General features: G+C 37.8%; 1 protein-coding gene across 1 annotated transcript in view; it reads left to right on the forward strand.

The window, feature by feature from the left end:
* Positions 1-13,912, forward strand: part of MACROD2 (mono-ADP ribosylhydrolase 2) — a 1,942,726-nt gene that overhangs the window by 1,015,674 nt on the left and 913,140 nt on the right. The gene's annotated exons all lie outside the window — the stretch shown is intronic.

The following is a 13,912-nucleotide window of genomic DNA, read 5'->3' on the forward strand; positions in this document are numbered from 1 at the left end:
GATGCTTAACAACTAACTGGGCCACCCAAGCGCCCCAGATTTTTAATAGTCTTCTAAACAGTGTCTGAGGTTAAGGCCTAAGCTTGGGAATCCGAAGTAACCAGTAACACCAGGCACTTGTCCCATTTCCACAAGCATGTCCTAAACTTGTCTGTCTTTTTCTCCCCTTAAGTTCACTCTGCTATGACAACAGTTGTCATCCATGCTGATGGCCTTTGTAGAAAATGTAGTAAAGGGTTTGCTGGCACATATTTGATACCTAGGGGAGAAATAATATTTACAGGTATTTCTACCCACAACACATTAGGTCTAACCTGTCTGATGAAGCTGTTGTGAAACCTGGCTTCCTTCCTTCTTTCACTTCTTAAGTAAATTCGTAAATCAGGCTCTGATTGATAAATGCATAAATCACATCTGTGCAGGTGTTCATACATGTGGAATCATGTGGCTGCATTCAAGCAAAAAAAGTTTCCTGTTATCCACAGATTTTTTACTCAACCACTTCAAGGAAGTTGGTTCATTCTGAGTTCCTTGGTTGATTTGTCTCCAGACCAGTTTTTTTCCTCCTCTTCTTCTTCTTTTTACTGATAACACAGTACAATTATGGAGTGTCTACCAAAAATAGCTGTGAAAAATGATCTTATTAGAACTGAGGGAACTTCATTATATTGAAGTGCTTTTTTGAAAAATAATCTGAAACATGAAAAATAGCCATCAGAACAGAGAGCAAGATTTCTGAGAGAGTTCTGTTCTTCTCTCTGTTCTATGGTCTCTCTTTCTGTTTGCTCTGTCTCTCCCCCGTCACTTCCTGGACAAGAGGCACATTTGATAAGCCCAGCCCTTCCCTGTCCTTGGTGTCCTTTCCCCAGGGTCCTTTCTTTTGATTACCTCAAGACTTCAATTACTCAATCAAATATACATTTAAATATCTTTCCCTTGATCTCTTCTGTTTCATATGGTTTTAATCTTTTAGGCCTTCTCAAACTCTTTCTAGAACAAGGGAGAATAATTCCACATATGGCAAAAATTTAAAAATTATATACAAAAATTCAAATGAATTGATTTATAATAAGAAAGTACCTATTTATTTATGGATAATTTTTTAAAGTATCTCTGAACACTCCCACATGGATAACTTCTGAAGCTGGGACTGCTGCCTCATGCTTTCTCCTGAGTACAAATTCTGCAAAGAGAGTAGTTCAAAGAACGATTTCATGCCCAAGTCCTTCCATCATCTCAGATTCAACATGACCAAAACTGAACTTCCTCCCACCAGCAGGAAAATACAAAACATTTTGGGATTTTCTGTGATAGGAGTATTCCCAGTAAACTAATGTTACATCTTTGTGTATGTGTGTTTGTGTGTGTGCACACATGCACACGTGTATCTATGTATGTGCACACACATATGATTGTATGCATTGAAGGTAGTTAGTCTTCTCTGTATTGCTCTGCTCATGTCTCTATCTGTCCACACCCAGTCAGTTTCCAAACTGTGGATTCCTCCTTTGAAATGACTCTTAAAGACACCTTCTCCAGTTTAGTTGTTGTTGTTATTGTTTTCTTTTTATCCTGGGCCACTCTCCCCTCCCTCTGTACTATCATAATGCCTGCCCAACTGGTCTTTCTCCATTGCATTGTAAGTTACTCAGTTGCAGGCCTCACTTGTCATAACTTTCCAGTCTTGGTGTATGCTTCTTTTCTGAAAAGGACTTTTAATCTGCACTTTTGGTCCTGATATTCTTAAAATTTTGTCAACTATACTTCAATTACCTGCACCTGATTAACAGCTGCTGTGACATTCACTAAAGTAGAATATATTTCTGTAGTCTCGCTGATAACTAAATCACTGCTTTCATTGTTGCCCTTGGCTGAAAAGCACATGGCTTATAAATGTGTTTTATTCACGATTATCTGGCAGTCCAAGCATGATGTTTAATGTAATTGATGTCTCCTATTTACTAATGGATGTTACATCATCATTATTTAGAAAATTTGCTACTGAATTGACATCTGATTAAGGATATGTGATTGAGGTTAAGAGCCTGCGAATATTTGGAGATACTTGTTTCTAGTATGTGCCATGCAACACGGTATGCTATCTGCAGCCTGCAGCTGCCTTTCCCTTCTGTTAATATCCTGCATTGATAGGGCTAAGTGGGCATTGAGACACTCAGCTTCTATGGTTCTCTCCACCTATGGAAGGACAAAACATTTATATAGCCTAAGTGTGCAATACAATAATCTGATGAAATGTGAGTAAAAAAAGGAAAACAAGACAGGGCACTTTTACAGAGTCATATAAGATAGATGAGTATGATACACAGACACACACATGCACCCAGTTCTACATATATTTTAAGTCACCTGTATCAGGGTGGTTTTAAATGAAAGTTTCCTTCCAAATATGAGGTACTTAGAGTTTCGTATAGCTATATTAGTTTATAATGAGAGACCTGGAGTTAGAGGCTTTGAGGTCTTTGTCATTAGGTTTACCAATTATGATATCCATCCCCCTATCCCACATGCGCAGTTCTGGCTATAGAGCAAGACTACATTTACTGGAGCTCTTTGTGATTGCCTAAAGTGTATGACCAGTTTTGGCCAATGAGTTGTGAGTAGAAGTTGCTAAGGCTTTCACTGCAGTGTAAGTGCTGTCCTTTGCCATGATTCAGAGCAGCAATAATCTAGATGGTAGCTGGCATCCCAGAATGAAAACTACGTGGAACAGAGGTATAGCCAGTCCTCACTACACAGGAAAACAAAAACAAAACCAAGAACAAAACAAAAGCAAACAAACAAACAAACAAACAAACAAAAAACTTCATGGTCTGAAGCCACTGACATGGAAGTGGTATTTGTTACCACCTAATAATAACCTGTCCTATCCTGACAGGTACACTTGGTGTAATTCTGGCTTTGTATCTTTTTTGCGTATAGGATCTCATTATGTAGGTTGATCAACCCTGTCATTTTTGAGGGGCACCTGGATGGTTTAGTCAGTTAAGCTTCCAACTCCTCATTTCAGCTCACATCATGATCTCAGGGTCCTAAGATTGATCCCCACATCAGGCTCCACGTGGGGCATGGAGCCTGCTTAAAGATTCTCTCTCTCCCTCTCCCTCTGTCCCTCCCCACTGTGCTCTCTCTCTCTAAAAAAAAAGAAAGAAAGAAAGAGAGTATAGTATCTAAGTGCCTACCTTATAAGGTTATTGTAAAGACCATATAAGATAACATTGTATGTGAATATGTCACATAAATAAAATGATATGCATAAATATATATAAGCTATTATGTTTATTTTTTAACATTTAAAAAAAATATATTCATTTTAGGAAGTTAAAAATCATTCTTAATTTTAAGGATAGTTTCTGCTAATGGTAAATCTAAACAGTAAGGAAGGATAAGTGTAAGCAACAATTTTCTTCTCTATACCACCCCATCACACACATTCCCAGTTCCAGAGGTATCTACTATTAAGTATCTTGTGACTAAGCATGGAAGCATATTTTTATGCGTAATGTTTTTCAACTTTGTTTTTATCACTTAACAATATATTTTGAACACTCTGCTCTGTTTTCCTTGTAATGGTTTTATAATACTCTGCTGGATAAATGAGCCATGCTTTATATAACCTATCAATCAAGAATTATTTTTTCTTTAAAAAAAATGAATACCCTAAGGGGTACTTAACACAGCTTCAATTATTTTTAAAATTGTACAAAAGAAAGGATGTTACAGGGACTGTGATTATAACATATGCTGCTATCTTTGTGGAAAGAATTAAAAACAGAACAATAGTGTTATTTATGCCCCAGGATAGCAAACAGTAGTGCCTATAGAGACCAGGGAGATAAATTAATAAAATTAGAGATGAGGGCTCACGAAAGTCATTAGGGAGAGAGAGATGGGATGAGAGGGAAGGAAGGAGGGAGAGAGTGAAGAGAAATAAGAGAGAGAAGAGAGAGAATTGTTGCCACTGGGAAAACACATGCCTTTCTAAAGACAGCAGTTGGTACTCAGCTGAAGCCCACTATTTTCATCATCAATTCTATCCCAGCAGTGGCAAATACTATTTTTAAGAGAATTAAGAAATCCACATATACATATACATATGTATATGTGTGTGTGTAATTATTATTTTGACTTTTATAAAGTCAGAAACTAAATCAGAAACTTTATTTTTAATGCACAAGCCAAATTAAATTTGTTGGTCAGCGAGCAACTGGTTTGTTGCCTTAGCGTAACAAGTACAATAGAGGCACAGAGTTTGAACATATCTTAAAGAACATCACTACAATTATGACCACATTTCCATGACAAAGTGTGTTCTATACCATGGAAATCTTCCTGACTGTAATTATGTTTTTTATATCCAGACAACCAACCAAGCACAGGAATCCTTGGAGAACACTTAGTGTAATTTTATTTTTTCCTCTGCCCTATACTCCAAAGCATCATATGAAAAGAGCTTTCAGTGACTCTTTGACCTGCCATTTTTCCATGTGAGGATTAAAATGGAATTATGCATATTAATGTGGAAGCAACTTGCCTTCTGTATGGTACTGACTAAAAAACACTGTTGATTCAGCACATCACTTTTGTTTAAAAACAGATTTGGTATTGAAGTGTTTTGATTAACACACAATTTGATTCTATAGTTGTCTCAGTTGATTAGTTGTTAAGTGTGAGCTTTGATCAATTCAATCAAAATCATGAAAATACACATGAATATAAATTGACCTTGGATTCTAATCTTGTTGTCCATATGTACCGGTTTTTCCTCTGCTTAAATGTGATAGATGCAGATTGAACATTTTTTACAATGTGAGAAGTATTTTGAAGCTTAGGTTGCTTTAAGCAGTAAAAAACTAATCATATATCTTAGAGGAAGGGAGGGCATTTGAAGGTGACCCCCCCCAAAAAAGAAGGTAAAACCAAATTCATCCATGTTGTAAGGTTGAATGCCTACTTAAAATATTTATGCTAATTTATAAGTTATCATGAAGACAACTCTTGACTGAAAGTGTGGTCAAAGTTTGGAAGTTGGTGTTTTATACGAGGATTCCATTATGAAATATGAAACTATGGTTGAACAAAGAGTTTTTGTTCCATTTGGTTCAGATGCGAGAAAACTTCATTTTTTGACATGTATGAATATCTCCTTCTTTCCAAACTTGGTAGTTTTCTGGAGTCTAATAATAACTGAAATTCGTTTTTAAAAACCTGCCAAGAAGATCCACTTTTCTGTCTGATTTAACTAATGTAACTATTAGATTTAATCTGTTTAGTTGGGGAAAAATTAGTTTGTGACCGCAAATGGCTGTCTGCAGTAATTATATCCAAATGAACAGAGTAATTTTTAGAACTTTTTTTGTTATTAATTTTTCTTTGCTTGGTTAAATTTTTTTCACATCTGTCTCACAACCAGTAGGATATAAATGTTTGTTATATTTTATATATATTATCTATATGCACATCTATAGTAGAATATGTATGCATGTTATATATTATATATAATATATATTATACCTATGTTTATATATATTATATATATATATAATATATATATATATATATATATATATATAATACGTATCACTAAATGGGCTTCTCTTTATGGTCATCAGAATAATTCAGAGATCAGATACAGTCTAGCTTATCTGGCTTATTCTTACCAAATGAATAGGCCAAGCTGTACTTCCAGGGCTGGCCAATTTCTCAGAAGCTATATATGGCTCTCTATTGATCTCTCCCACAAGGAATTTTTATCCCTTTCCTGTCATGACTCCAATCATATTCTGTTTTTATGTTTGCATATAAATTGTGCTGTGGGGCATAAATGAGCTCAGCTAGACAATGATATTCCATAGTGGAGACATATTGGCCTAGAAAGTAGGGGAAGGGAAGGAAGAAATAAAATAAGAGGGAGGCAAACCATAAATAAGGGACTCTTAACTATAGGGAACAAACTGAGGGTTGTTGTGGGGAGGGGTGGGGGATGGGGTAATTGGGTGATGGGCCTTAAGGAGGGCACTTGAGATAATGAGCACTGGGTGTTATATGCAACTGATGAATCACTAAATTCTACCCCTGAGGGCAATGAAAAAAAAAAAAAAAGAGAAGTTAGGTTCTGGGTGTGACTAGGACATTTTTACATCTATTAACTGCCATTCACTACCCATCTTACCAACTCCCCTGTGCTCTTTTACTCCTGTAACCTGAATCCTGATGAGCAATGGGACTCATGGGACAAAGGAGACAGAATCAGAATCAAAATGTTCTTTCCTCCCTTCTTCACTCCCTTTCTTGTCTCTCACTGCCCCATAAGTTTCACTCGCCAGGAGAGTTTTTCTCCCCTGCCCCTGGATGAAAACTAGATTTCTCCCATGACTTTCTATGACTCTTACAGAATAAAATATCTTGACATCACTTGACAGGACAATCACAGTCTCAATTCAGAAATTGTAGTACCAAGTTGTGTTTACCAAAATTGAATTGAATTTAAAGTTTACTCTTCTTTCTTTCATCTAGTTTTTGGCCTGCTATAGACTGGTTGCTTAAGGTGGAGGAAGGGCACAATCTTTCTACTTTCTTTTTATAATTTAAACTTTTAACTTGTTTTAACTTGTTCAGGAGCTTGAAAACTGAAGTCTGTGACTTTACCAGAGGGAGGAAGGGAAGTTTGCAGATAAGGGGTGTAGGAAAGTTATACCTTGACAGTTGGCTGTGTGCTTTTAAGATTTCTTCAGAGGTCCCAGAACTATTCATCTGTCCCTTGAAGTGTAATTGCCTTGGGTCGTTGTATTCTATTTTAACCGTCACTCATGTTCTTCTCAATAGGATTATAAGATGAAATACAAGACTCCAAATAAAATTTTAATATCAGGTAAGTACTGAATAAGTTCTTAGTGTAAGAATGTCCCAAGTGTTTCATTGGGACACACTTACACCAAATAATTATTTATTTTTAAGCTGAAATACAAATTTAACTGGGCATCCTGTATTTCCTTTTGCTAAATCTTATAACTCTGGGTGGAAGGGCATTTTTGAAGGCTGTGTGCTCTTGTGAGCCATTCAAATCTGGCTACTTATCATGTTGCTTTAATACCAGAATTATATTTTTTGGTCTGTGCCAAATAAACTTTTTTACAAACATAAGCTTTCAAAGATGGATATAGATTGTAAATTTCTCTCTCTTTTTTTTAATGTAACTGTCCAAATGCAGCATGAATGTTAAAAAATTGTACTAGTAACTACATGTGATAGAGTTGTTTAAGCCAATTAGACCATAAACTCATAACAAGCAGTAGTTATAAGGAAGCAACCTTTTCTGCATCTCAGTGTCTAGAAAAGAAATTTGCTGATAGTAGATGTGTATGAATGCTTAGTGACTGACTTATATGGTTATCTGTGGTTCCATTATCTAATAATTTTCCAAATTTAAATTCTAATATGCTGATCTTTCACTACTATATCTGTACAGTATTAGAATTACAAGCACAACTAAAGGAATCCTGAAAGTACATAATGACAAGCGGATCCCAGCAATTAATGCATTTTGAGGTGGGCTATGAATATTTAATAACAGTGATTATTAGAGGACTCCATTGTTTCCATTAAAGAGGCAAGAGAATTTTGTTTCTTTCAGGATCATTAAAAAGGCAGCTGTGCCTCAGAATGGAATAGTTTATCCTCTCTTCCTATTCCTCTCAGCTCATTCTGAGTAGAGTCCATTCCAATCAGTTTGACCCATTAGTCCTCGCAAGATTGAAAGCTGAGTATTTTTACTCAATGGATAAGAATTTCATGTGCTTTCTCAAGGTCATACAGAAAATTTACAACAGAGAACAGAATCTCTTAAGAGAAACAGTTTTAAAGCTCTTTGTCTCTCACACTACTTTCGTGGCTAGCCAATTTTACATCACCAAGAAGGTAAAATGGATGTAGTTAAGTAATTTGTTTTCAGTGAATTAAAATAAAGACTCCCTAAAGCCTGTTGGGATGCCACCATAAATCAGAGAAGGAAGATAACACTAGCAGCACTAACACTTCTTCCTATTATTATAGATTAGAGGTAAATACATTTATGACTATTGCCATCTCTCTGAACAAGAGTGCAAACTCTTCTAGTAAGAGTATGTGAAGAAAGAAGACTACTACATACATATCCCCAGTGTCTAGTGATACTGTTTGTTCTGCATCCTTGCGAAGGAAGTAGCTAGCATCACTCTCCTTAATTCAGTTATAAGGAAACTAAGTACAGTACGTAATGTTTCAAGTTGGTTAAACTGGAATTACATTTCCCAGAATCCTCTTCCTGTATGATTCTGGTTAGAGTTGGCTAAAAGAGGAATTGGGAAGGTGTAAGTGAAGTAGCAACTCTCTGAAGTTTCCATTATTAGGTGTGGTGACAGTCATAGAGATGCCAGCAAGTCCTATTGTCCTCACTCTCTCCCTTCTGTGTCTTTCTTGTCTTCCCAAGTGCTTACCCAGCTGACCAAGTATGGCCTCTGGGTCTCCAACCAGAGGCCTGCCTGTAAGCCTACAAAGGCAACAGCCACATAGGCCTGGGTTCCCCTTTCTATAGGCCAACCTTGACAGTCCTTTTTTGGTGGCTGGGCATGTGTGGCTTCTCAGACTGACTGTGTGGTGACTTCCCTGGACTTCCCACTTCCCCCAGCACCTCTGTTCTGGTTTCTCCAGCTTTTCCCACAACTGTATAAGGTCTGCTAACTATCATGAATCCTGTATACCATAGCTTCCTGTGCTAAAGGTCAGAGCATCCCCAAAGCTCTGCTCAGTTGAACATCAGAGCTCCTTTCTAGCTCCCTGCACTCATTCAAAGTTGCTAGCTCTGCAGGATGCAATAGACTATGATGCCTTTGATGCAGGTAAACTTGAGAAGTTGTTATGTTTACATTTGTGCATAAAAACTGAATATACTCTAGCAGTGTATCCATGAGTAATGGGAACTTCTTGGGAGTGAGAATCTCATCTGAGGGGTAAGTTCATACACAATGAAGCCAACTCACAAAGCTTGGCCTCATTAAAACAGTGATTTTAACTCATGTGGGACTGTTACTGCTAAAACTGATTAGCAGGCATCTTGTAAGGGTGAAAACTTAGAGAAATCAATCCAATAAAAAATCAGAATGGTATGAAATTGCTGGTAAAAAGGAGGCAGAATGTCTTTACAGCATGTAGTTTAAAAGACCCTGATGCTTGTGATGGCATGTCCTTAGATACCTGGATTATTACCTTCTTTGGACCTCTAGAATCAACACTGAAGACAGCCCTCATTTCTCAATGTTCAGGATGCTGTCAGTGCCCCACCCACACCCTTGGCAGTCACCTGCAAACTGCTTCCTAAAATAGCTGTGACTCTGCCCCAGGGCTTTTATCTGGCAGCTGGAGCCTATCACCCCCTCAGGAGCAAGACCTAAATGCTAGGTGCCCTTAAGGCACCACTCCTTGATAACCAGGAGTCAGTGGATTCCTCCACACCTTTCCGGTGGCAGGTTAACTCTGAAGTGCAAGTCCCATGTTGTCTCCCAGAGTTCCCCAGTGGGATTGAGCTTAAGTTGCTCTCAAGGCAACGTACTTGATAATACACTATACTGGCTGTGCTCCCTTGCCTGTCTCACCTCTCTGGCCCCCTACTACTGTTTCTTGAAATCACCCTCTGAATAAGCCATCCTCATGTGTGAGCTTGTTTCAGGGGCTGCTTCTGAGGGATGAAAAATAGGACCTTTCCCACAGCTCTTGGCCGGGGATGTCTCTTTCCAGCTATTTGGTTTTGCTGAGGATTTGTTTGTGATGTTAAAATTTATATAGAGTAAAAAGAGAAGGGGAAAGTGACTGAGAAGGTAAAGCAAAATGTTCAGTTATAATGTACAGTAAGTTATTACACTGGAAGTTTCCATGGAAGCCTCAAGATGAACTTTAATTCCTAGAATATTGTGAGACCCCAAAGGAGGGTAGGAAGAGCCTATTTCTCATTCTGAGTCCAACAAAAATCTTCAGTGGGACTCCTTGTGGGCCCTGATATTTGCTTTTTCGGGGAGGGGAACACAGTGGACTGTGCCTATGTCCTGTCTAGAAATTGAAGAGGTAGAGAGTGGGCAACTTGCTCCTGGGAGCCAGTCTTGGGCTTGCCCAGCATTCTGGCAGCAGCTTGATAACATACCTTTCATCTGCTGACAAAAGATGTGAGAGATTCTGGTGAAATGGATGTTAGTCTTGTGCGTGAGAGAGAGGCAGTACACATATTCTGATGGATCTGAAAAATAGGGACACTGAAAGGGTAAATGGCCTCAGCAGAGAGGCTAATGTGAATAGCTGGATTGTTCTATATGGAGAGGTAGGATTGTTGGATTTAGCAAATACAAACAGAGAATGCCCAGTTAAATTAAAATTTTATCTTTAAAAAAACCCCAACAAATATTTTTAGTATAAAAATAGTATAAACCCAGTATTTAGGATATACTTATGTTAAAAAAAAGTTATGCATTGTTGAGCTGAAATTCAACTTTAACTGGGCATCCTGTATTTTATCTGGCAACTCTACATGCACACCTTCTCCCCCGCATCCAGTTCCCAGGAGTACTAGAAGCAAAGTGATTGTGAAGATCATGTACTTCATGTGATACTGCTAAAATTCTTGGCATAGTAGGGGAAGGCTGTTCTCTGCTCGCACACTGAGTTAAAAAGTGAACAATAACTTAATGCTTCACCTAATTAATTATTTTTTCTTTTTAGATTATTAATCCACTCAACATATGTTTATTGAGTTCTTACTTGTGTCAAATACCATTCTAAGCATTGAGCAAAGAGCAGTGAACAAAGCAGACCAAATTCTTGAACTCACAAGAATTTGATTCTAGTGATATATGTTCTTGGCAAACAGAATAGAACTTGGGGCCAAAGGGTCCTCTAAATCTTTGAAGCAGGTGATGATTCCTTCCTCAACCCTTGTAATTCTTGCTTTCCTGCCCTGTGATGTCTAATGTTCCCCTGGGACACTGTCAAGAGAAAAACCTTGAGTGTTACTGCCACTGCTCCAACTCACTAAGATCTGTTTGCAGATGGTATTTGAGTGAAGAATCTTCAGCTAGACCTGGTAGCATGTGTATATATATATATGTAATATAAAAAATATAATATATTTTATATCCTACTTCATTTATAAAAGGATTTGAAGCAGCATGACTCATGCAGTGCTGTCTGCTTTACTCATTCATTTATTTGTTTTATTCAGTCAAAACAGAGAGATGAATGGTATGATGGTAGTGGCCCACAGCTGATAGGGCCATGGATCTGGATATGTCAGAATTTTCAAAGGAAGTACAAGGTCCTCAACGTCAGAAGCCATAAAGTCTGAGAACTTAAAATTGTAATATCATCATATATGATGCTGGGAGGGGAAAAAATTTTAAGAAGAAACAGAAAATACCTTCATTTCCTCTTCTAAATTTTAATTACAATTTTGCTTTCTCTTTACTTCCCTAAATAGTTCTAGTATCCTCTGTGAGGGGCACAAAAATGAAAGCAAATATAGATATTGAACTGTAACCATACGCAGACAGAACATGTAATAAAAGAGTGCTGCCCATCAAGAAAGAATATATTGGGTTTAATATGATCAGCTGGGGAAATAATGGCCTGTTTGCTGTGGCTGTTCATTTTTAACTTGATGCTCATATTTTAAATGAAGTCCCTTTGGGGACAGTATTACATTTTCAATGCTTTATTCTGAAAGAAAAATATTAGGTCAGTTTATACACACATTCAAAGGAGTATACTTCACAAAGTTGATGTCTGTGTGTGTGCAGTGTGTGTATGTAGATGTCTTTCAGTGTTGCTCTTATATAAAATGTTCCCTGAACAGGATGACAATTTGACATTTTCTTTCTCAAGTTAACTACTCCCCTTTGCTCTGTTTTTTTCTCCATTAGTGATAATATTCAATTATTATAGAAGGTAAAAAATAAGCACTATACTATGTGCAGAGTAGGAGAAATCAAATCTACCTTTAACAGGTTGGAGGTGCTCCATAATCCATGATCCAGAACCACAATTCCATTTCCAAAATTCTAGCGCTGGAAACAATGTTTGTTGTCCTTAAATGGTCTTTTTGGGGAGGACGACTGTCCTCTTCAAGGTCCTAGCTGGAATAAGAATCAAACTGATGTGAGACAGATTAATAGGAGAAAGTCAAATATAATTTCATACATATGAGAAATCTACACAGACATGAAAATTTCAAAGACAAGCAAAATGAAGTATGTATGTCATTCTATATTAGGAAGAAGGGGATAGGGGCTTGGAACTTTAAAGGGAAGGGATGCAATTCAGAAGATGAAATAGAATAAATGTTTGTTAAACATTGGGTAGGCCACTCAGAAATGATGGAACATAGAGGACTTAGATCAAACAAGCCTTGTTAGGTTCTGCTCTGTCTACCATACCTAGTTCATAGCATCAGATCTGTGGTGATCACTCTCTTCCTGCAGCAGGTCCTGTATGGAAATGCTTATAGGCAGTTTTTCTTGAGAGATTTATTTATCCATTTGAGAGAGAGTTCATGAGCAGGAGGAAGGGATGAGGGAGAAGGAGAGAGTCTTAAGCAGACTCCCCACCAATCACAGAGCCCAATGTTGGGCTCGATTCCATGACTGTGAGATCATGACCTATGCTGAAATTAAGAATCAGACACTTTAACCTATTGAACTACTCAGGTCCCCTTCTTTTAGGCAGCTATGTAGGAGATAAAGAGATTTTCCTGAATCTGCTGGGTTTTGGTTGCATTTTAATGCAAAATGATCTTCATGCCAAAGTGGCCCAACTTGGGGTGGCCTGCCCTTGACCCCTACAGTTTTTTTTTGTTCAAATTTCATTTTCCTTATGTGAGGAAACTGAGGCTCTTAGAAACTAAACCTCCCAGTCTACATTTGCAGAGATGGTTTGTAACAGCCTTCTAGGCCAGTGTTTGAGTCCCTATAAACTGCTGCCTCCTTTTTATAGAATGGGTGTGCAATCAGCACCCCAGAGAAGAACATGCAAGAGGAGACCCATCAGGGTTGACACCCTGGCACGTTCTTCAAAGTAGCAGATGAGAAAATAACCCACTTCTTCAGCCCTCTCTTGAAGAATGGGCACTGCTAAATGTTTGGAGGTGATTTTGGAGACAAAGCGAGGAGCTGGGGAGCCACCCCAGGACTGACTGCCAAATCCTTAGGAAACTTAGGTGAGTGGGGCCCACTCAGATGCAGATTATTTTGTATAATTTATAATCACTGGATCTCTTGACTAGAACTTTTGATGAGGTATATAAGCCCTACCAGTTAGATGCTAGTCTAATATCTTTGCTTTTCAACATTGTCACACTGAAATGCTTATAACTCAATCTCCTAGTAACTGCTCTTGGGTTTTATTCTTTTGTTGACTGTGCTGATTCCTCAGCTAGGTAACTTCCCAGTTTTCATTTGCACTGACAACCACCATTTTCTAAGCATTTAAATGTTTTCTGGTTTTGAATAAGTCATTCCAGACACCACCCTTACTTTCCCTACCTGTTCAGGACTTAAAGATTCCACCACACTGTAAAACAGCACCCTTAGCCTTAGTGTTGCATGCACTTATTGCTAAATTTTATGATTATTCAAGAAAATTGTTGTGGCATAAAGACTCTGAATCAAGCTTGAGTGATATTGGCATGCCAGAACAAGTGTGAGGACAGACTCTAACAGCCAAGTAGCACATCCAGTCTTATATTGCATAAAATTAACTGTGCATACCATTTGAATAGCCTTTTATGCTACTTTATACGGTATAGTTCAAAGTAGATTGTAAATGTAAATAAATTTAAAAGACAAAAGATGGATCTATTTTCCTCACCATTTCTATGCAT

Source organism: Mustela putorius, unplaced genomic scaffold (genome assembly GCF_011764305.1).
Source record: "Mustela putorius furo isolate JIRA1106 unplaced genomic scaffold, ASM1176430v1.1 tig00000253_pilon_pilon_pilon, whole genome shotgun sequence".
NCBI classification, from domain to species: domain Eukaryota; kingdom Metazoa; phylum Chordata; class Mammalia; order Carnivora; family Mustelidae; genus Mustela; species Mustela putorius.